Source organism: Mustela putorius, unplaced genomic scaffold, assembly GCF_011764305.1.
Source record: "Mustela putorius furo isolate JIRA1106 unplaced genomic scaffold, ASM1176430v1.1 tig00000253_pilon_pilon_pilon, whole genome shotgun sequence".
Taxonomy (NCBI): Eukaryota; Metazoa; Chordata; class Mammalia; order Carnivora; family Mustelidae; genus Mustela; species Mustela putorius.
The window spans coordinates 6,806,568-6,831,637 of record NW_025421329.1 but is presented as its reverse complement, the minus strand read 5'-3'; the positions used below and the strand labels follow the sequence as shown (position 1 = coordinate 6,831,637).

General features: G+C 43.7%; 1 protein-coding gene across 8 annotated transcripts in view; it reads left to right on the top strand.

The window, feature by feature from the left end:
* RALGAPA2 (Ral GTPase activating protein catalytic subunit alpha 2) overlaps positions 1-25,070 on the top strand; it is a 322,083-nt gene that overhangs the window by 258,575 nt on the left and 38,438 nt on the right. Inside the window, exon 39 of one of the 8 annotated variants that reach the window (XM_045078461.1) lies at positions 666-1,265. The exons of the other annotated variants lie outside the window; for them this stretch is intronic. The gene's annotated coding sequence lies outside the window, so the exon portion shown is untranslated. Of the gene's footprint in view, positions 1-665; positions 1,266-25,070 lie in introns of those variants that run through there. 8 annotated transcript variants of the gene reach the window in all.

The following is a 25,070-nucleotide window of genomic DNA, read 5'->3' as shown; positions in this document are numbered from 1 at the left end:
TCTAATCTGCGGCAGCCTGCAGCAAGTCATGCAAGGCAGAGTGCTTAGGTGACATTACACGGGACTGTGGAGGCGGCAGCTTTATGGCTCAGATTCATAGCACCCTTGCTAGGGGCACATTCCATTTGTAATCTGTGCATCTTACTATCTCTTACATGGATCATCATTCCTCTGAAACTTGATTCAGGAAGATGGACTACTTGGTACAGTGTGTGTGTGTGTGTGTAAATTTCAGGCACATATTTTGCTCCCTTCCAACGTCTACCAATTTTGTCCTGTGCTGATCCTGATAGTTTCATCTACTCTTGAGACTTGGGCTGCAAGTATTTCTTTTCTAGGAATTTTTTAAATATCCATTTTTTTTTTTAATCTTTGAAATCCCAGTGACTAAAGAGCATTCTTATTCTAGCAACTGCCTCCCCACAAAAGATCAGTAGAAGATACTAAACATTGTGTGTCACTCTAGTCTTTGGATGGCTCTGAACTGTGAGGGGCGTAGGCCTGAATACCTGGCTCTTCCAGGTCCACTGAGGCCAGGGACGGGGGAGGGAGTGCCTCTGCCTGAGGGTCTGCTCTCAAACTGCTCATGGGCATCATCTGTAAGCAGGGTGGGAGTCAGGAAAAGCCCTTCCATTTCTCCACCTCGATTTCTGATTTTCATTTAGCATGTCAAGTAATCCTGATTTTGTCTGTGGAACTCTGGATGCAACAGAAAATCGAGAGCTGATGATAAAGAAAGCAAATATATGGGAAACAACAAATTCAAATCAGGGTCAAGACTGATCACTGTGCAAGGCCACCCTGCCAGGAGCAGACAGCCAGTGGCAACAGAGCCGAGGGTCTAATGCCTGCTGCATGTGAGAGCCTCAGCAGCTGCCGGCCAGAGAACTACAATTTCCTCCATGAATGCACATTTCCAGATTAAAACGTTCTTGAAATCCTCATGAGTTCCATGCTGTATTTTGCACAAAGTTCCTTAGGATGTTTGTCATTGTCCTTCTTTAAATTCAAGTTTATCTCTCCTGGTCTGTAGTCTTTTTGTCAGTCTTTATAGCCCTTTAGACTCTGAGGCGGAGATCACTCTGCACTCGGCAGGCAACTGCATGTTTTGTATTTTTCAGAAAGTACTGATGTCACCTTCAGGTTGACACCCCCGGAGCTGAACTGAGCTTGTAGGAAGACTTCAGGGAGACAATTCTCCCGCTGTATATACACACACCCAACCTCAGGAAGAGAGATGGAAAGTACATTCACTGCTGGAGATGATCTTGGAGCTTTTAAGAAAATCTTGGCAAAAAAAAAAAAAAAAAGTGATCAACAGATTCTGATCATCTCATTCACACTCCCAAACACCATTTCTGAAAAGGACACATCTAAAAGCCATTTTTTCCATTAGTTTATTCATTCAACCAAATATCTATTGGCCATTTCCTGTACACCAGGAACCATGCTGTTGCTGAGGGCACACAAATGGAGGGAAGGCACAGTCCCCATCCTCAAAGGGCCCTTTATTGAGAATGGAAAACATAAGGAAAAGAGAAGTCCATGCAGTTTCATAATGGACATGATGGAGAGTTCAGCCCAGAGCCCGAAAAAAGGCATCCTCAGCAGGGGCCTTCTACCTGGCATTTGGAGAGTCAGTGGGAGTCACAGGGACTTGATCAAAGCAAGGAGCATTCAGAGAAGTGAGCTCCTTTCAGCAGAACAGACCCTCAATAAGGATCTGGGGAGCGCAGATGTCAGGGCAGGCACCACACCCCGCTTTCAAAGGCCTCCCTACCCCCACTTCCTTCTCGCCACTGGTCCTACTGTAACTGCCTGTCCTCTGCTCCACCCCCACGTAGCAGGCCCTTCACTCCTAAGGAAATGTGCTGCATCTTACGCAGTGAGAGGAACAAGGCTAGGAGGTTAAGGAACTCGCCCACTACCATAGTTCTAGGAGGAGTAACGGAGCTCAACTTTCAGATCACCTGGAGAGTCGGTGGTTTGCTTAGCTTCACCCACACTTGCTCCGTCCCGGGCACTTTGAACCTCCCACATAGAGTCACTCATCTGATCCTTGCCGCAATCCTCTGAGGAAGATATAGTGATTGTCCTATATCAGGTTGTTAAGCAAACACACTGTCTTGAATAAGATAACCTATTAAATGTGTTTTATTATATCTGAAAAATACAGTTGAGGGCACAGAGCCCCAGGAAGGTTAAATAAGCCACCTGAGGCCACACAAGTCATGTTAGGGGTGAGCTGGGACCACGACCCCATCGCAGCTGCTGCAGCTGCACTGTTACCCCGCAGCCCCCAACTCCCCACAGTCGGTACAGATGCCCATGGAAATTGTAAGTGCACTTCGGCCCAACTTTTTCAAGCATGTTAGATCTGTAAGTTGTGACTTACAACTGGTTTTGCTAAACCACAAATACCAGTATTGTGTTTTAATGAGACTGAAGGCACGAACGAGCAGATTCTACTCTTCAGGCTGTTGTGGGGACATGCGGACGTTGCCATCCTCCCTCTGAAGGCCGGCATTGTCGCCAGGCTCATTAGCATCCGCGCTCCGCTCGGCCGTTGCTGCTTGCTAGCTTACCAGCTGTTCCTGCTGCTCCGTACAATGTCGGATGTGTTCAGCTCACTGGGTTCCTGTCCTCGCCGCCGGGAGGAGACAGCCCTTCCACTGGGGATACCCACGTGGCTGCCTGTCAGCGGTGGCACCGAATAAAGTAATAGGCCTTCGCATGGCATATGGTGTCTGGATTCGTACAAGATGCAAAACTCTTCTGCTGCTAATGCATGATGACTCATAGCATTGCTAATTTTTCAAACAAAAGCTGACTTCCACACCCACACTTTTAACCCCTCCAGCTAAAAAGTCTTTAGTTGCAAGGCTCTAGAAAGGTGGCTTCTGGATCCTTATATAAAAATGTGGTACACTTATTGAAAGCATATGAACTGTCTTGCTTTGCTTTGGGTTGAAGTTATTTTAAATGTCTGGACTGGGTTTTCCCCCGAACTTCAGAGAAGGGAAATTTTTAAGCTTACACTTTGTCCCTTTCTCACAATGGGAGGGTTTAATGCTAGCTTTCTCTTAAAACTTCCATAGAAACTATTGCCTGATAGTAGTACATCAACTCGATTGCAGACCATTTCAAAGCTCTTCACATTAGAATATTAGCTATAAAAGAATGTTGATTCTTTTGTGGAATATGATATTTCATAGTGTCTCCTAGTATACTAAATGCATGGCTCATTTAAATAATCTTATAAATTTACATTAGAATAACATTTTTTCAAACTGCAAAAATAAATACGGGGGGGTCCTCTAAAAAAATGTTCCTACTAAATTATTTAGAATCAGTTGGGCTAATAGATGTCTAAATTCAATCTGAGATTTTATGTACTAAAATAAGGCAGTTATCTGCATTTGTACAATCAGGCCTCCCTTTGAATTCTTGATCAAAATATTGGTTCTTTTCATAAATAATCCTTTATTGAACATTTTATTTAAGCATTTCAGAGTCAAGATTGCCAACAGAAAATGATTAGACAGTTTCTAATTATGGACCTAATCACTAAGTGTTTTGTAGTCAGTCTGGCACATGAGAGCTCTTGCAATCAGATTTTGGCGAATACATAAATTTTTAAAGGAACTTCAACCTAGGAGGATAATACAGATTTTTTTTTTTTTTAACAGATTACTTTGTATGCCCCCAGAAGATTTCTTTGGGGGAAGGGACTGGAGACTCATATTCTCAATATTGATATTTCATTTTGGTTACATTTTCGAATCCAGAATTTTTGTTTTCTTACCAACAGATATGAATTCAAATGTACATCTAATCTCTTATAAAGGGTGTTCTTTTTCCAGATAATGAAACAAAATATATAAAATTCCTAAATGTGCCTCACTTCCCAGATCTTCATGTTTGATGCTGTTTACCCAGCATGTTCTCAAATGTTCTTGCCATTTGCCACTGGAAGTCAGCTTGTGTATATTCAGTGAGCCTAAAAATCCATTAGACACTTTTAACGTTCACCATGACAGTTCAATTAAAATTAAATTAAACAGATACCGAAGTTTTAAAAATGTTTTACTTGAGTTTACCAGGTACAGGATTTTCAATTTCCAGTGCAGGGAAATATCCAAATACAGAAGTAGACACACCACTGAGACTGAACTCTCATCAGTAGTTAGTGTCCACATGTTAGCCATAAAACGCTCTCTCATGAGCTGACAGACCAGAGGCTGCCTCGTCATCCAAAGGGCAGTTTGGGACAGCGGTGGATAACGTGCCAAGAAGCACAGGCTAGTCAAAGGCACACAGAAGAGGAGGGCCATTGGTCCATTATTCCGGCTCTTGGTGACAGCACTGCAGAATATCACAGATGGAGAGAATGAAGCTTCAGGGCTTAGCTACGTCCCCACAGCCAGGGTAGGGCCAGGATGGAGGCCCCCTCCAACCCTGGTTCTGAGGCTCCCATCCGCCCCCCCACTGTTTCTCAAAGGTCCGCATTTCTGACCTGAGAACAGGAAGCCATCGAAATTACACAACTTCGAGAAAGTGAAACGATTCGATTACATTTTAGCCTATCCTGTCATTGTTCTTACCAAGAGGATATTAGCCATTTAAACCTTGATTTTATGAAATAAAGATGAAAGCAAAACTCTTGAAAATTGCAGTGGAAAGGACTCCATTTTGATAACACATATCCATCACTTGTACCTAATTACATGTGGCTTCCAAATTAAACACCAGTGAAAACATTCAGTATAAATATTCTCAATATCATTTCTCACAACAGAGTCTAACTCAAAACAAGGACCTAAGGGGTATAACTCCTTGTGCTTTTGCCTTGGTGAATATTTGAGAGCACAGTTCCATCGTGATGGTGTTTCTGATCTTTGCAAACAAGACACTGATTTGTATATGTTGAACCTATTTATATTCTACCTCTTTCAGAAATGGATTTAAAGAAACTTATGGTAAAGGACATGTGTACAGAGAAAATCAAAGCCAAGGAAATCAGGCATAACGACATGGGGCATCCCAATGGGGGCCACAGGACAGAAGCAGGGGGTCTCTATTAACTACTGCCAACCTCTGAGCTACACTATAATACATGGCTATCCTGTGTTCTCTGGGTACCCTTGTTCCAAAGTTCTCAATTACTGTTAATGAGCTTATATTATGCCTAAACTGGAAACCATAACAGATCGTTCTAAAGAGGTATAGTCTTCATTTCAAAATTTTAAGTTCCAGAGAACAACAAATATTCATAGCAAATTTTTAATATCAAAATAAGCTTCTATTTTACCTATGAGTCTAAAAAATTTCTTTTGAGTGTGTATACAAGTCCATGTGCACAAAGGCTAATTAGGAGCTCCCCCGAAAGTTAAGGGTTTGAGATAGCTGAAAAAGTAAAAAATTTAATTAGTGATAAGAGAAAAAAAATCATTAAAAAATCATTAATGCCCACGTTTTCTGGATAGCTGCTTCTGCTAAGCCTTTTAGTTTAAAAATCCCAAGTACCTGACATTTTGCATCTCTGTTTTTCTGTGAAGATAAAAGGAATCTTGAGAGTCTCATTCTCAATAATGCACTTAATATGTGACAAAAAGGTTTGTCTCCCATTCATTTTCATGGCCGGGCATTTTCATATTCTTGCCCCACTGTCATTTCATGCTTAACCCTTTGTAGCCTCATACGGCTTTCCTCAGCCCCTGGAAGCGTCCTGTGAGTGAATGACCTCCGAGGTGTTTTTGTGTATTGGATACTTCCACTCACGTTGGTCTTCTTGTTACCATGTTGCAGGACTTGTTGCCCTGATAATCCCGCTCTCCTCGCAGGCTTGTTTACTTGTGATCACTATGTAATCATTCATTTTATGGAGCCTCATTAAGGACTGCAAACCTCTGTCCCAATTTAGCGTCATTCGACCGTAGGTAGCATCCATCTGCTCCACCCGCACTGTTTAATTAATGAACTTCGTAATGTGTTCTTTGCCTGTGAAAAGCGCTCCGTCTTCTCAGGTTGTTGAATGGGACTTGCATTCCAGGTTTTCCTTGTTGAGATTCTAGAAAGCCCGCCCGGGTAGGTGCTAATTATGGACTCAACAAACTTCTGTTAAGTCTTAACTTGAAAGCAGATTTACTTTTTCCTTCATTATATATTCATAAACTCAGAGTCAGATCACTTCTTAAGTAAGTGAATTATTAATCAGTTTTTATCATTTCTTTCTCTTAAGTGGGAGTAAAGATTCAAATTTTTAAAAAGCTACATTTCCTTTCAATGCAGTGAAAATATACCTGTTAGTTTGAGCTTCTTCTGAAATTAAAATTCTAGAAATGCTGGAACGTCAAAAATAAAATGTCATTACCATTTTCCAGTATCTCCTTTGTGGACTTGCCCAAGAAACTTTACAGCATAGATTTTATTAAAAGTAATGGAATAACAATTGAGTTTGTTTCTTCTGGGAAAATGGTAACACTCAAGACAAATACTTTTTAAACTTCCATTATCTCTTTAATTTTTAGTGTGTTGTAAAATTCTGTCCAGACATAGAGGTGATTTGTTATTATCTATTCAAGACCTGACAAATTTGATATTTTATGACACATGGTATAAAACTAGCCGTGTTCATTCAAAAAATCTATTACAGACTAAGATCGGCTGTTTAACTCTGATCTTAAAAAACAATGCCTATGGTTCATGCCTTTTCTTAAAGACTATTTAATATTGGAGGTTAAATTCCACTCTACCCTGTTGGATGCTCCCAAGTCGTAGAATTTCTTTCTATCCTAACACAGGATAGAGTCCCACATTCAGCTTGTATTTCTTCATCACAATATTAACTCTTGTTCCTATAATGGTAAAATATGTATATATATATATATATATATATATATATATATATGTATATATATATATTTACCTATAATATAGGTATTTTAATATATTTACCTATAATGCACGTATATGTATGTTTGAATATTCATTTCCTCAAAATATTTTTACCCCATGAGAACTAGAAATTGTATTTGTGTTCCCATTTAACAATTATAAAGTTAATAAATTGAAAATCAATATTATAGTTGTTCCAAACTATGTTCCCCCTGCACAGTAAAGCATAAAAACAAAAAGGATTAAGAGAAGAATAAATGTGTAAAGGGCAGCTAGAATGCTGTTTAGATGCATGGGATTGCGACATTTAGAAGAGCACCACATGTTACCCTCCCGCCATGAACCTTTGTTGAGCAGAATGTTGTCTATAGTCGGGGCATCCTCCCTAGAGATACCATTGATAAGGGGCAGGCATCCTCTGATTCTGTTGATGTGGCCTGATCAGGAACTGTCCCACCCTGCCCCCTCTAGAGGTACTCTGAAAACAACTTTTTTTTTTTTTTAAGATTTTATTTATCTGTTTGAAAGAGAGAGAGAGAGAGTGAGCAGTGGGAGCAGCAGGCTCCCTACTGAGCAGGAGCCCGATGTAGGGCTCCATCCCAGAACCCTGGATCATGACCTGAACCAGAGGCAAATGCTTAAGCAACTGAGCCACCCAAGTGCCCCTGAAAACAGCTTTATGTTGGTGAAAAATGAGAGGTAATTGTGGGATGAACTTCCCACTCCTTGCTTTAAACTGGCTTGAAGTAAATGAAATTGTTGATATTTGACTATTTGGGGCCTAGTCAAAAATGCATTTTCATGTAGTTCAACCTAAGTTTTTGGATTCTCAAAATGTGTATTATATACTAACTCCATTAACTGTGCAAAAAAACCTGCGTGCACGGTGGTTTGGGGGGAAATGGGTGGGAGTGGGCTGTGAGGAGGGTTTAACTGCCAAACAGGACCTCTGTCAGAGCTCAGGGCTGCGTCTGGGAGGCCACTTATTCCGTGGAAGTCCTAAGTGTCGACGTTGCCACGTCTTGAACCATTTTTGTCTCTCTCTGAGATCATCCTTTTCCTTTTGCCTTGTATTTGTATAGCTGGTTTCTCTGGGCATTGTGCCCAAAGAGTTATTTTATTATTGTTATTATATGCAGTGTTTCCAACCCTGTTTTGTGATAAGGGCTTTAAAAATTAATTCCAGAAAAAGGTTTATAACCTGCCACCATATGTTTTGAATATAAAATTAGTTTAGAGTTGCTTTTATTTCTCTAAATGGTTCTCACTTGTTTTTTTAAGTGAAACCCTCAAAATGTGGACATTGTGAGGGAACGAAAATCTCAGATTTTGTTGTTTTGTCCTCTCCACTTTTACCTTCGTTTTCCTGCTAACTAGAGACCTGCACGTCCATGCAACAGTCAGAGGAGCTCACAGGTTCGATTTCTATTATAAACATGTAGTTAAATAAAAATGTCAAATTTTACTGACCACAGCTCTTGTCGAAGGGAGGGAAAGGTCCTTCAGCAGGAGAAATACTTTTGGCGCTAAGAAGAAAATAGACTTCGCTTATAAATCCTCTCATTAAAAATCTTTTTTTTTCTACATCCAAAACAGAAGTTCATTGTTCAGGGCTAGTAGGCTGCATTAGTTTTAGCTGTGTCATGATTTCAGCTTTTCAGAAAATAACCTACAAATTCAGACCTCTGTATAGTGTCTTTCAAAGCCATTGCTGGATTTGGCCAGTTTTTCTTTTCTAGAATATAGTTCTTACAGACTGATTCTAAGAATGGTAAAGGCATCGGGCAAACTGATAAAAATCTGTTTATAATTAAAATCCCACTGAAATGTGAGTCTTAAACACCTGTTTGGTAGTTCAGGGTAGTAAGTGTTTCGGTGCTGTTTGTGGGGAGGCTCCATGGAGAGGTTCTTCGACATACCCCCACCACGTAGCCACGGGTAAGATAGCCCTGCCGGGGAAGAGGGGTTGGAGGTTGGTCTTTTTTGCTTTTGGTTTTTAAAACAAGCTTTTTTCAGGAGGAGCCCTTTCTGGGAGATGTAGAATAGTCAAGGCCACGAGCTGAGCCAAAGCTAGGATTAGGTTAAAGGCTCCCCTCAGCTTCCTACTCTAGAGCAGAGAGAATGTCACCCAGGGCCCTGCACCCAGAGCCAACCTCTGACCAGTGTGTGTGTATTTGTCCTGTCATCTACCCTTCCATCACCCTCACTTCAGTCCTTTGGATAAAACAGGCTTCTCTCTCTTCATGAACCTCCTCTCGAAACTCAAACACTCCTAGGATGGCCAGACATTACATTAGAGCTTCTCACATTGGGAAACCGGGCGATGAGCCAGTTGGGTCCCATGAGAAGCCAAATGTATCTTTGCAGATTAGCAGCAGTACTGGGTGTTTAGTCATTTACAATATTTTTATTAACGTAAACACACACCAGGAATTTGCATTGTTTTTAAGATAAGAAATCAAACACATCTTACTCGCAGGTCCCTCCGGCCTGGCTTCTGGTCTCCTGAAGGTCCTCCCCTCCCATTCTGTGCCCCTCTGCAGAAGGGGAGGACTCCAGGGGAAATGTTTGTGTCGCACTGCCCTCGGCCCTGGTTCTCAACCCTAGCATCCCGTGGGGAAGGGCAGTGTAGACTGATGCCCGGGACCTGCTCCAGAGATTCTAGTGACTTGGTTTGGAGTGGGGCTTCATCAATGCAGATTAATCCCTAGATTATTCTCACATGTGGCTTGGAATGAGTGCTGCTGCCATGCGACATTAGCAGCTCCCATAATGGGGATTCATGGATGCCCAAGACATAGGAAGAAAGGCTTGTTGCTGCTTAGTGGGAAATGGGATCAGGAACTTTCATGGTTTCTTCCCAAGTCAGGAGTGGCAGGTAGTGGCAAACATCTGTCTAGGGCTTACGTTGTGCTGGCCACCGTACTAAGCAATTTGTATAGGATCACCGTTTTCACCCTTAGCCCACAAGGAGACTGAGGCTCAAAGAGGGGGATTGATTTCCTCATGAGCACACAGCTGGACGAGTGGTGATGCAAGATTAGAGCACCAACAGTCCGACCACAATGCCTGGACTCCACTGGCAAGACTGTCGCATGAGACGAGGAGCTGCCTGGCAGGCGGGAGCAAGTGGGGGACTCCAGGATGCTGGCTGGAAACTGAAAAACAAGCAGCACCAACTTCACAACTAGGGCACTTGTTATGGGATACCCAAGACTCAAGAGGGACCCAGAGGTCCAAGGAAAGGAGAATGGAGATCTGAAGACACTATTTCATAGCCCCCACAACCCTCCCAAACAGCTCCGTGTGAGAAGAGTCACTGCTTGGATTATCTCCATTCCAAGGCATCTGTTCATCAGAGGACATTTCCCCCATTTCTACCCCAAAACGTGCTGCTTCTGCATCCTTCTTCATCCAGGAATTAATGTGACCCCCTTTGAATTACATCCCTATACCACTGTATTTTTATAAATCCTTGTGATAGTACCATCTTACCTTCTTAGACCTTTGTGAAATTGATCAAAGGGTTAAAAGTATAAAAACTATGCAGCTTTAAAGAAAGTGTGGATATTAATGCTATTCTTTAATCTATAATAATGAATGGTTTTAGTCAGAATGCTTTAAATGCAGCTATTGTAAAATCTCTGCCCTTGTATCAGTGGTTAAGTATCATGGCCCATTGATACAGCTTTAAAAAGTTCAAAGGCTATGCTAGCATATCTTTGTCTCCCTGTCTTTTAACTGTAAAGAAAAAGATGTCCTTGTTATCAAGCCTTAGCATTTATGTGAAAAATGAAATTGAGTTCAGTTTGTGCATAGATTTTGAGAGAGATTAAAGTGGACATCACACAATTTTTCTCCATAAAAGGCTGCCTTTGATGTGCTTTCTGTCTATTCATACAGAAGCATCAGCCATTGTTTTTGAGCTGCAAAAGAGCGTCTGCTTGTCACCAGCACATTCTAATACCTTTGTGCTGGAGCCTTGTTCAAGGTGGATCTTATAATTCAGAGATAATGTTACTAGAACCGTACATTGTGACCAGACACCAGCCTGCCTCAGGAAGATAAATGCCAAGGCAAAGCCAAAGCGTTTATCGAAAATGATCAGGAAGCAAAACTAAAACATTTATTTCTGAGTGTCCGATTGTAATCTGTGCTCTTGATATTCCATCAGCAGTATTACAGAAGGTTATTCTTTGGTGCTTTGGTTCTGGCACTGGGTTCTAATTTGCTTTTGCTTCAGGCATTTGACTACAAAAGAAATCCATGCAGTGGTTACATGACAGGGCCGAGAGTGCCTGAGTGTGTGCTCCCAGCTTGAATAGGGCTAGGATGACAGAGAGCAGAGTGGAGGCACCTCAGCAAACTGGAAACTGATGACATCTACTAGCCAGTCATCCTTACGTGAGTTCCAGGGTTGTGTGTAATGGCCGCACTGCTTTATGTGCATTTCATTGTAACTAGGGTGTGGGGTTGTTGCCCATTCTACATGAGAGAAAACTGAGGCTCAGAAAGACTTGCTTGTGGGGTGCCTGGATGGCTCAGTCAGTTAAGCGTCTGCCTTAGGCGAAGCTCAGGTCGTGATCCCGGAGTCCTGGGATTGAGCACAGCAGGGAGTCTGCTTCTCCCTCTCCCTCTGCCCCTCCCCCACTTATTCTCTCTCTCTGTCTCAAATAAATAAATAAAATCTTTAAAAAAAAAAAAAGAAGAAGAAGAAGAAGAAGTGCAGAGACTTGCCCAAGCATCTCAGCCAGTAAGTGGAGAGGCATTCACACCAGTGCTCTCCCCCTAAGCACTGTGTTGTCTCGTGCCTTCCTCCTCTGACTGTGCCTTGACTAATTGCTACAAATATTCTCACACAGTACTTGTAATTGCATATCAACTAAAATTTAACACCTTTCTCCCTAAATTTATTCAGACGTTCTTTTCATCTCTGAAAAAAGGTAGGGTTCCCCCCTTAAATGAAAATGAAATTCAATAGAATTTTTTTCTTTGCTTGGCTTATGTTCTTTTGGTACCTAATATGTACCTAATATCTAAGGCTTTTTGTTGATTTTTTAAAAAAATATTTTGTTTATCTGACAGATCACAAGTAGGCAGAGAGAGACAGCGGGAAGCAGGCTCCCTGCTGAGCATAGAGCCTGATGCGGGGCTTGATCCCAGGACCCTGGAATCATGACTTGAGCCGAAGGCAGAGGCTTTAACCCACTAAGCCACCCAGGAGCCCCTTTTGTTGATTTATTTTTTTTAAATGCTTCCTCTGAGTATAAATAAATAAATAAATAAATGATCTCCCAAACAGCTAAGGCTAAATTCCTGGGAAAATATTATCTAAACAACTGTTAGAGCTCTCTGTACGTCTGTTTTCCTTATATGTCTTCCACTTCACCCTCTTCCAACACGCTCAGACTGTTGAGCTGTGTGTCCGAGGCTGTTGGCCCAGGTATCTAACCATCGGCAACCTAAAGCACCTGCCGCAGCAAGAAAGGAGGGCTCCTCCAGGGACCCTCTGTCGATAGGGGCGGTGGGGAGAAAAGCAAAAGAAGACAGGGCAGGGGTGCTCCCGTCGACTGCTATCCTGCCCGTCTGTCATGTGAGGCCTGCAGGGAGCAGCTCTGGTGGGTGGGAGGGCGCCCAGACCACACATCTAACTCAGTCACTGTGTGCTGTTCCATCTAGGCTCACCTCCTCCTGAGCCTCGGCCACAGTTCCCTGACTGACAGTTCAGCGGCCATTCGAGGCCCCCCCCACCTCCTGTTTCCATCTATCTCGTTTTCTGTTATAAAAATGGTGATCATACAAAAAAGGAAAAGCATATTACGTAAATTCATGCCAATATATTTGACAGTCCTCCTGCAAAAGAAAATTGGAATATGAATTCTGAGTTAAAATGACACTGACTCTTCTGGCCAGTTTTCAATTCAGTTCTGCTTTTGTTTGGTTTTTTTTTTATTTGCAAGCGAGCATTAACCCAAATTAAAATGAAGGCAAAGGCACACTGTTCCATTCCGAAGAAACATTTGGCCACTAAATGAAAGAAGAGCCAGGATTCATGTATAAATTATTCAGAAATTTGGTAAATAAACGTGCAAACTTCTCGCTGGGGCTATCGCGACTGCATTATGCAGTCCAATAAAGAGAATTTAATTTAATGGATTTTCAGCAACATTGTTCAGTGATCAACAAAAGGCATACTGTCCTTTATGAAGAACTGATTTTCCCGGGGCATTCTGAAGAAAGTGGGTCCTCGTTAACCCTAGAATGGCTAGCTAATGTAATTGAAGCGTGACCACCTGGCAGCGAGGTTGCCCGTCAGCTGCCAAGGAAGGCCCGGCCGGGAGGACCAGGTGCTCCGCTCGCGCCGTCTGATTGTTACAGTGGAATAAACAGCGTGATTGCACAGTATGGCCGGGGGCGAGAATCCAAGACCGCTGCCAGCCAGAGAGCCTGCTTTCTTCCCTGGTTTTTGACGAAGCGGCCCAAGAGTGCTTCTATTCAGAGCAGGTAATGCTGACAAAGCTCCGATGCTGTCTGCTGCAATTAGGAGGGGGGGGGAATCAGACCGGCCTGAGAACGAAACAGCAGTGAGCCTCAAGTACCTGTTCCTGCATCCCACAAAGCCTCCGCGTTTTTAATACGGGCTCAGTGTAAAGGAAATCCGAGCAAAGGCACCCAAGTGCGGAGTGGCCACTGTTGCTTAAAGCATGTTGGCTTTATGGCTGCTCGTTTTGAAGCATCACACCGACTTCACACCAAACGATAAACTTTACTGAAGCCCGAATTCCATGGCAACCCAAATTCTGTGGTTCTTTGGTTATATTTAGTAAAATGCTAGGCCAGGTCTTTGCTCTCTCTGTCTTCTTTTATAAAGCCCTACAAGCATCGATCTTAACTCACTGAAATAGTCCTTCGCTCAGTGCTGTTGTTTGTTCCGGTAATTTTTTTTTTTTTTTTATAAACCACTGCTCCCCATGTGGAGATATAAAAGAAAATTAGCATTATTTGACTTTAAAAAAATTTAATTAGGAAATAGGCATTATGACCTTTCTAAGGGGTTCTGAATGTGAAATGGTTCATTAAGTTCATGTTAATAGAAAAGTAAAGAGCTCTTCCCCCCGAAACAGCAAGGAAGAAAAAAAAATCGCTCTCTCTTAAACACATTGATTTATTTCATTTACTGAGCACAGGAACCATGAAATGTTTCATCCCCAGCAGCACATTAAATATGTGCAGAAGTAAAATTACAGTCGAACAGTACCTTGTACTTTGTCCTCGTGGTGTGTACATTTCAATAGGCTGGGAGGAAAAAAACAAACTGTAGAAAGATCCTTTTATGAAATTAAATTACCTGTTTTGTATTGCTCTGAAGCTGAGCATGTGGCTGTTGACTCAGAGGGGCTGTAACTGTTGCCTGGAGCTTTTCCACTGGTGAATCTCACCCCTGCCCCCAGGGCAGTAGCTACCATTAGAAAACCGAAATGAGAAAAATGTTTCCAGCCCAGCACAGGGTCTGAGGGGTGGTAACTAGTTTTGAAGCACTACTAGGTTTGCTTAGAAGGACAAGTGTTATGGGAACCTGGGGCGGGATAGGTGCTGTCGGTTAAGCATCTGCCTTTGGCTCAGGTCATGATCCCAGGGTTCTGGGATGGAGCCCTGAGTTAGTCCGACTCCGTGCTCAGTGGGGTACCTGCTTCTCCCTCTCCCTCTGCTGCTCCTTCTGCGTGTGCTTACTCTCTTTCTCTCTCTGTGTCAAATAAAGGAAAAAATAAAATTAAAAAAGAAAGAAAAGGACATGTTAGGTCTCAGGTGTTTCTCAGTATATTTATTATCAAATGGCAGTCAAGCTACTTAGATGTAAAATGGGAGAGCGACCTGAGCTGAGTTAGGTCATTACTCCTAGGCTCAGTTTTCTCATCTGTGAAAAGGGATGGCAAGTACAATGGTATGTAAAAAGCTATGAGTGCAGCAGGATCTGTTTCATAAGTGTTCCCCTTCCTCCTCCCTACACATCGGATCTTTCCCAATGGAAAAAGACCCAGGTCATGCCCTTTTTTCCTGAATAATTTATTTTTCAGGCTCCATTCTACATAAGTATTATGCAAGGACAAAATAAATACATTGAATTTAGTTGTTAGACAAAAAGAACGTGTGTGTGTGTGTGTGTGTGTGTGTGTGTGTGTGTGTGTTCCACTCAAGTTTAGAAGTCCATTTTGTTTTGCTCAAACTGCAGAGTCTTATGGGCAGCCCTTCTTGACACTGGCTGGATTCTAGAGCTGGAAACCTAGATCTGAATCCTGCTTCCCCTTGGACCTCAGCATCCCCCCCTTTCCATGGCTGTTTCCACATCTGTACAATGAGCGGATGTCGGTCATAGATAGGGACGTTGGATAGATGTGACAGCACTGACCCATACTGTTAGTGGTAGGGGCTGTCACTCTTGTCACTCACTCCCTCTGAGGACTCAACCTTGCCCGTATACCCTAGAACTTAACTAAAGGCTGTCCCACCAGCCGGGTCCCTCAAACTTCTTGGTGCCATGGACCTCCTGCCCTTCTCAGAATGTTTATAAATGCAGAAAACAAAAGACATAGGATTACAAAGTAAGTCAGGTATAGGGAAATACTTTCTAAATCAAGCACATGTGTAGTCATATATTGCCGTTGTTATGCATGCATTAAATACTAAGCTCTAGCAGTGCACATCGTAACTACTGTAATTTTGAAGCAGTGATGAGCAAAGCCAATATTTTGAGACATTGGCAGCACCATGATGTGATAGGAAAATATCTGTAATTTCTGCTGGTGACAAAGTCACAGATAGTACCCCTGTGGTTCATTGTCCATATTCATAATGGAAAGAATTGCTTAATTTCAGTCAGAGGAAAGTGAAAATAAGGATGCAGTTTGTACCCTAAAAATCCAAGGGTCAATTCTGATCATCACCTGAAAGAGACCCCTGGAGTGTGTCCATAGACCTAGATTAAGACCCTCCCCCAACCTTTGAGGATTCACATGAATCGTGGAAGCAGACTCCTCCTCGCCCCAGCCTTATCTAGATGCTCTGAACAGGGGCAAAAAGCCAGAGTCAGTCACTGCCATGTTCCTACAACCAGCCAGCCACACGTAAGGTGCTGTGGCTGCAGGTTGCAGGCCTGGGATAGAATGATGACCAAGACAGCCCACGGTGCCTGCCCTTCTGCAGGTTCTATCTAGTGCAGAGAGGCACATAGCCAGCAGGATGAATCATGAAGATGCAGAGCACAGTAGAGTGTGAGGAGTGTGGAGGAGAGAGAAGGGACTAAATCAGGGTGCCTCCCAAGAAAGTGAGGGGGATCTGGGAAAAACATTCCAGGCAGAAGACACAGAATGGTCCAAGGTGATTGATGGCAAGGGCCTAATAGGGCAGGGCCTCACCAACTGCCATAAAGACGTCACTTTTTCTGTGAGATGGTGTCATTGGAGGGAACGCCATCCCATCATGACCCCCACTGCCAGGTGCAGAGAGGCTAGCAGAGCAGAGAGAGGGTCGCAGACATAATCCAGGGACAAAGAGACAATGGCTTGGCTCAGGGGTTGCATGCAGTGGTGACAAGTGGCCAGGTTCTAGATTTGGATTTGTTACCTGATGGGATGTGGCATGTAAGAGGGATTAAGTAGAGTCATGGGTGTCCTAAGTCACCAGGTCTTTGGGACATTCAGGGCTGTTGGTGCTCACTAGTCTGACTTAATTTCCCCATTTGCAGAGGATAAGCATCTGTTTAATAACAATAACCAGAATTTAGCTAATGTTACATCGTACAAATTATGTATTACACATATATTAACAATCAAGTTCTATAATATGCCCACCTTACAGAGGCAACAGGGGTTTCAGGGAAGGTGGAGACCTTGCCAAGATCCTGCATGCAGCATTCAGAACCCTGAGCTTCCCATGAGCTATCCAGGACCTCTCCGGCGATCTCGCTCATGCACAGACTCACGGCTGTCAAGATATGGGTGGATAACTGCTCCCAGCCTTCCAGGGGTCTGGGACATAGACTCCCCGCCTTTCCTAGACCCGACAACCCTACCAAGGCCAGGGCTTTATTCCTTTTACTTGGATGACTCTCCCACCTCCAGTGTTATGGCGGCAGAGTCAATAGGGTCAATGGCTTATAGTCTTTGCAAGCAATGGGTGTTTGTCTTCTTGGGGGAGATTGGCCATGCCCTCAGCTACCATGGTGCTGTGTCTGTACCTCTGTGCCCTGGGCAGGGATGCTTTGCCCTATTACTCTTTCATCGTCGCAACACTTGAGTATACCTCCATCGGCCACCAGTTCGTTCTGCCTTTGTGTTAGGAACAGCATCAGAAGAGGGAATAAGTAAATATTATCTTGGAGCTAGGAAAGCTCTATCTTATTAAGTCGTTTGGCATTGTGGGGCCAGTATTTACAAACAGCCTGAGATCTCTTCAGAAAACTCATGCAAACCCCTGAAGGTCTGGAATTGATTCAGTAGGACATGGAAGCATTGGGGATTTTAGCAGTGCTGAGGTGACTTTGTGGGGTGGTTCAAGGTTTCGGAGAGCAATGCATGCTGGGGACCATCCAGCTCCCTGGTGAGCTCATGGCCTGTGGCCTGAGAGGGAAGAAGACATACCCATGTGCAGGTCTGTGGCCCAGGCCGACGGGGAACTCACACAGCCTGTGGGCCTTCCAGAGTCATCAGTGAACACGTGAAATTTCATTTTTGTAGGTCAAGAACCAGCCATTTTGTATGATTCAGCCTAATACATAAATCACCCCATTTTCAGACTTCAGTGGCTACAATACAGTATTTCTGGGGCTATTTACTTCCACAGAATTCAGAGCAAGACATCTCCAGAAATTTTACTAATCCTGCCCACAGACTTCATCTTGATTCTTGTCCATGTAAGTTCCCTTCCGAGCGGTCCCTGAAAGGAGAGTGCTGTACAGCCCTGCCCACAGAGAGGACTGCAGACCTATCCTAGTATCGGGGTCCCTTGTTCCCCTGAGCAAGAGAACAGAGCCCCCAGATTGACTGTACCAGGACTCTGGCTGCCCTCAACAGCTCCACCATGAGCCCCTGGTTTCCTTCTGTGCTAAGCACAGTGCTCTGACCTGTCTTTTCTCCCGTGGAGTCCTTCCCTTCTCTCTACCTTGGCAAAGGAGAGGGTGCTCAGCCCTCTGCTTCAACAGCCTCTAGAGCAGGTGACCCTGATCCCCTACTCTTCTCCCTCAGGTAGCATTTTGATTAAAAAGTTTATTCTTGGGGTGCCTGGGTGACTCAGTGGGTTAAAGCCTCTGCCTTCAGCTCAGGTCATAATCCCAGGGTCCTGGGATGGAGTCCCGCATCAGACACTCTGCTCAGCGCGGAGCCTGCTTCCTCCTCTCTCTGCCTGCCTCTCTGCCTACTTGTGATCTCTGTCTGTAAAATAAATAAATAAAATCTTTTTAAAAAAGTTTATTCTTCACCATCCCTTCCTTTTTGCTCTGCATTAGCTGCACGGGTGTGTATTGTCCTCCCTAAAAGATGGAGCCACTGAAAGCAGGGACTGTTGTTCACCCCCTTTGTCACCCCTCCCAGCAATGTCTGCTCAGGCATGGCTGCACAGGTGACACTTGAAGGCTTACTTCTGCCTCTCTGTCACGGCACTCAGTTTAACATTTTTGTACATTTCGTCTCTCCCTCCACTGCCTCCCAAGGCTATCTCTTCATCCTGGGCTGAGCTCAGTGCCCCAGATGCAGCCACCAACAGCAGTAAGCAGATTTGTCATTGGTACACAGCACCCTGGCATCAGCACTCAGGCTGCTTTGCAGGGGCCTCTTGCAAAGAAATGGAGCCACAGCATCCCCTGATCCCGGGTATCGGGTGGGTCCCTTTGCACCTCAAGTGTTGGGACAGATGGAATTCTGGAAGTGTAGATGAAGAACAGATGCACCTCCAGAGCCATCTCTCTGTGCTGTTTTATCTAATTTCTGAGCACAGGGTGAGAATAGCAGAAGAATAACTTGTGGAATTACTTCTTGTGTGTTCCCTTGGAATGGCTTTCCGTAGGAGGAATGTAAATATAGGACTCTTGCCTCATAAGATGGTATGAGATAAAAGACGACACGCTGCTTTGAAACAAGTGCACCCCATCAAGGAGATGGCCTTCCCCTGCCTCATCTTCACTTCAGAGCGTTTAGTCTAAAACATCTGTGTGCCTTGTGTGGGGATGTCTGTGACTTGCTCTTCAGGACTTTGGTCGGGTTCAGCTGAAACACCCCCAAGGAGCTCGGAGTGGACATGCTTTTATTTTTGCCTGTCTACTCTGGCTTTGAACTTCTTCCTTTAAAATCCAGGCCCTGTTGCTGATGGTGCAAACCCTCAGTGCAAGTTGCTGCTGGCCCTTCTAGTAAATCCTCATGAGAGGCCTGTGTGCGGGATAGGAGTGACTTGTGTCACTGTTTTTGCACTTACCTATGACTTTGACACAGAGGTGCCTCTCCTCATTCTTTAAGAACACTGTCTTGGTTCTCAAGCAAACATCCAGACCTTGTAACTTCTCAGGTGACCTCGTCTCTGTAATCCTTTGCATGCGTGATGCCAACTAGATTTACAGTGAGAACACGTTAATTATGAAATTAATTAGTAAGAGCTTGCTTTCAGTGGGCTGAGGGGGTTTGTTCATGAATATTTGCAGTTGCCAGACCTCATGTAAAAAGTAGCTCAGCTCGATAAGATAGGTCAAACTGCGGATGGTGCAGCTTGTACAGAAATGTACAATGTGTTAAAATTGAATTTGTATATATTGCTTACATCAAAGAGCTTATTCCTGATTTCACAGACTAACAACCTCTGGAGATGGTCTCCTGTGCCTGGCCCCAGTTTCTCTCAGCTTCCCAACTGTCCACCCTCCAGCTGTGTTGAGGTGTATCTGCTCATAACTTCCACCTCTTTCAAATTATTCTATAGGAAGAGTGCAGGCTTGTTCTCTCTCACTTGTGCGCGTGCTCTCTCGCGCGCTCTCTCTCTCTCTCTCTCTCTCTTTCTCTCTCTCCTCCCTCTGGCTCAGGACACATTATTAGGTTGAACCTGAAGTTGCCAATGTTGGCCTAATCTTTAACTTCTCAGAGCCTTGCTTTCTTCAGCTTTAAAGTGAAAATAGCCAATACCTTCTTCATAGAATTTCCTGAGAATTTTTCCAAATAATCTTGGCAATGATTGGCACAGAATAGGAGTAATAATTATGTTTGTGAATGGACAGGTGGATGAATGGGTGGATGTGGAGGGATGAATGGGTGAATGGATGGATGGATGGATGCATGCATGCATGTATGGGAATGTCTGCTTCTTGGCATGAAGTGAAAATGGCCAAATGGATAGTCACTAAATGTGCATGGTGTTTTCTTAAAATACCGGCTCCTTAGCACTAGCGGAATTCACTTAGCAGATGCTGGGGGCATAGCAACAAACCAGATGTGGGTCACCAGCTGGAGCGGAGGTCCTGGCCATGCCCTGCCAGAGGGACCCTGACAGAGAGAAGCTGCTTTGCATGCTGCAGCTCCAGAATGGGCAGTTTGAGGAATTCATGCTTTTAACAATGATTATGATTCTCCCTGGCAGAAGCAGGAGGCCAGCTAACAACCACAAAAACAAAACACAAAACAAAACACCCAGGGACAAGGCTATTTGGAGAGAGATCAGAGTTTGTTCTTTCATTGGTTTCCCAAGTACATGTACGTTGCGGGGTCGATTTTCATCATGGTGAATTAATCTGCTCTTTCGTCTCCTTTAAATCAATAACTCTACATACCTGTTTTCTAAGGAAATGCAGTGGACTTTTTTTTTTTTAATTCTCTTCTAACCAAGGGAATTTTATAGCATTACTAAGTGATTAAAAAAAAGTTCAAGTACTGCCTTTAATTTGTCCTTCAGAAAGTTCAAAGGTAAAAGCCCATTAGGTGGCTGATGGCTCACCTTTAATAATATTAGCATTGTCACAAAACTTGTGGGGAACCACTGCTCAGTAATTTTGACCTCCCCCCGTTTTTGTCCCATGGTATCTCTTGGCTCATGACACCAGGCAGCTAATGATTGTCACCCACAGAGGGCCCTGGCAATCACTCACGGATAGATTCAATGAGACAGTCAATTCTTGGACCATCCCTATAGAAAATGACACAGGCCTCTTACTCTGTAGTGGTCAGATCATCAAGGTGGGGGGGGGGGGCTAATGGCTTCCTCTCATGGCGACTTCTGACAGTGACCAGTGATCCTGGCCCTTGTGCCACAATGGCTCCTTTCTTCCAGCCCTCAGAATGCCTCTCAGCAAGTGCTTTTTCCGAAAGATAAATGATTTCAGTGACCTACATATCATTTGTTATTAGTCACAAGTTAACCCATTTACTCTCTCACGAAATCTGTACAAGCAATATTAGTAGATTCTCTCCAATAAAGATGGCCTCCTCGGGAGCTGCACATGGAGGGAAGACCAGGACACAGTTGCATTCCAGGAACTTCGGCCACACCCAAAGGGGCACTGTAAGTGGCATTATGACCTGGCGACATACTGCCTTTGAGAATCGCAGAAACAAAGATGCTTAAAATCATTTTCCATGGTTCCGTCCCTCATCTCAAGAATATTTTTGGAGTAATCTATTGCCAGTTTGCAAAAATTCTTGCAAATTCAGTAAAACCCTTAAAAATTATAAAATGTGGTGCATGATTCAGTTTTCTCTGCACCATCCATTAGACCTGTCTGCTCTTTGTTTTTGCTTTTTTTTTTTTTTAAAGACTTATTTATTTTAGAAAGAGAAAGAGGGCTCAAGCAGAGGGAGGGGCAGAAGGAGAGAGAGAGAGAAGTAGACCCCCCCAACTGAGATCTGAGCCTCTCACAACCTTGAGATCATGACCTGAGCCAAAATCAAGAATTAGACACTTAACCGACTGAGCCACCCACGTGTACCAAACATCTTATTTTTTTTTTTAAGATTCTATTTATTTATTTGACAGAGCGAGATCACAAGTAGGCAGAGAGACAGGCAGAGGGAGAGAGGAGGAAGCACGCTCCCTTCCAAGCAGAGAGCCCGATGCGGGACTCGATCCCAGGACCCTGAGATCATGACCTGAGCCAAAGGCAGAGGCTTAACCCACTGAGACACCCAGATGCCCCCAAACATCTTATTTTATTTAAGTAGGCTCCATGCCCAATGTGGAGCTTGAACTCATGACCCTGATATTAAGAGTCAGATGGTCTACCAACTGAGCCAGACAGGTACCTCTCAAGACCTTTCTGCTCTTTGAATATCCTCTACCTCTGTGGTTTCCTCTCTCTGTGCCCCGCTATTTTTCTCACCCAGAGGCATCCCCAGGACTGTTTCAGGGGCTTTCTGTGCCAGATGCCTGTGCTGTGTCATCTCTCCTTCCCCTCAGCCTGTCTGCCTGACTGCCAGACCGACCTCCCCGCATCATCAGTCAAGCTTCCTTCTTTGGGGGCCACTATCTCTTCCTGCCAGTCACATCTAGACTTCTCAATCCTATTCCTAAGAAGTCCTGTTTTCTTGTAAACTTCTTGTAGACTGCTCATACTGCCCCCACCTCCTCTTACTCCTCCTCCATCATTCTTACCCTGCCTATTACGCAGGCCATCCAAGTCTCAGAGCCATGCTGTGGAGAGGACCCTCCTCACAAAGCAACCCAGCTACCCCAAAGGGCCCAGCGGGTCCCTGCTCTCAATACCTGGAGCATTTATGGGCACTACCTGAGAAACGTATCCTGCAGGTCAGTCCTGCTGCACCATGTAAGCTGGAGAGAAAACAGGAACCATGAAGTAGATGTCTTTTATAGTCTCCATGAACTCAAAAAATAATTACTCCTGATTGAGGAAGTGTAGACTTTTTTTTCCTTTTAACATTCTCTCATTCATGTACTCTCCTTGACCCGTCAGGGGCCAAGTCAAATACATACCAACACAGGGGAGTCCAAGGGCCTGCTTACGTGATGTCTCATGAAAGCAGTGGGACCCCATCTCTATGATCAGCATGTGGCTGTGAGGAAACCTGGAAGGCAAGAGTGGTAGCCAAGTACCAAGGGAATTTCTAAAGTGATATTTCTAAGGAGTCATGGGGCAAGAAGAGTCAGAAACATCAGTTCACAAGTGAATCACCCATATATTTGATGAGATTCAGAATCCACAGTAGGCAGCACTCAAGTTTCCATAATTTAAAACAATGACTGTCCTTGTCCCTGGTCCTCCTGTTTCAGTTTTTAGTTGAGAATAACATTTCCCTTGAAATGTTCTTCCATCATTGGAAGAAGCAGTGGGACAAGGCAATGCCTTAGCCCTCATCAAGGCCCATGACTCTGGGCCAGATATTTGGCCGCCATACAGGCTACTGACCAGTCCTCAGCCCCAGTGCCATCCTGCCTTCCGTCCTCTGCTCTGTGATGCCAGGGCTCCCCACCCCACAGTTATCCCTTGCCAACTGCTCTTCAGTTCCACTAACAGGTGCTGCTGTGGTCATGAACAGCATTCCACCTGGACCCTGGACTCCACACCCATATGACATCATTCCCCCTCACTGCAACATGGCCCTATGGGTAAGCCCTGAACCCTCTTTCCCAGTGAGGAACTGAGGGTCTCTGAGTCAAGCTACTTGCCTACGGCGACGTGGCCCTGAACACAGAGTTGGCTTAGACCATGCTATTTGGCACACACACGTGTCTCTAATCTGTCTTTTACTCAGAGTCCTTGCAAAGACAAGTGTACCCTCTTCCATGGTTTTTAATGACACTGAGTCATTCCAAAGTAAGAATTTGCCAGAAGTTTTATTACCTTTGAAAGATAACAGTTGAGGCTTAACAGTCCCTTCTTACTGCCTCTCAGTGTTTTGATTATGGAGCAGAAGCCAAATGGATGTTGCAATGAGAAACTGCATTGTTCTCCGGTGTTGAAGCATGTTTCAACTTCAAACGTATCTAAGTTATTTTCTCATTGAAAATATCCATTTGAAATAATTAATAAAACTTTAGAATTATATACTGATTGTCTTAAAGATGTGACCAGAAATAAGCAGAGTAAGATCATTTTTGTTTAAATGGACTCATTTAAATCCCTCCCTGATCCATAAATGAAAGAATTGAATTAATACAATTTATTACTTGAAATTCTGGTCTCTTACATCAATAATACAGATAATAACTCAGCTTGGTATTTCAGTTTAGCTATAAAAATTGCCAATTTATTGTGTACTAGTCTTGGTTCTAGAGGGAGAGGAAAGAATTTAGTTTCCTTATTTTCACCTTCCCTGTCAGCAAATAAGAGTATCTGTGAATTAACTTAGCATGACAATTGCAAATTCTTAACTAAAGTAATATTCACATTAAACTGAGACTGCAAAAGAGAGTAGAAGGGGCCAACATTTGAAACAAATCAGCCTGGGCTTGAGTTCAAGCCCTGCTCAGTACTAACTGGGTAGTCTCAGAAGGATTATTTCTGCTCCCTGTCCCTGCTTCAGCTTTTATGGTTTGAGATTTCCAAGAGGACCCATGGGTTCATGGCTACAAAAGGGCAGAACAGTATGCCAACACCGGGCGGGTCATTCTTGTTTATTTCATAAGGATTGTCTTTTATTCTAAGTGAGGTTTACCCCACTAGAACTCAGGCTAATTATAATGTAAACTCAGAGCCATAATGTATTTTAGAATCCCCCACAAAATACTATAACACTTACCGTGATATTTAGTGTTATATATTATAGAAGCCAAGACTTAGAAGAGAATTGAAGAGCAAGGAAGTTTTGTTTGTTTGTTTGTTTACATCTGAAGGGAGAATAATAGATTTACTCTAGAAAGCATTAAGTAAGTATTGGCTGGGGCACCTGGGTGGCTCCGTTGTTAAGCGTCTGCCTTCAGCTCAGGTTATGATCCCAGGGTCCTGGGATTAAGTCCCACATCAGGCTCCCTGCTCAGCAGGGAGCCAGCTTCTCCCACTCCTACTCCCCCTGCCTCTTTTGTCTCTCTCTCTGTCTCTCTGTCAAATAATAAATAAATAAAATCTTTAAATAAAAAAGTAAGTATCAGCTGGATGGTTTGGATGGATAGATGGTTAGAAGATTGGGTAGATGGAAGAAAGGAATGTTAGAAGGTGGATAAATGGATGGATGGATGGATGGATGGATGGGTGGATG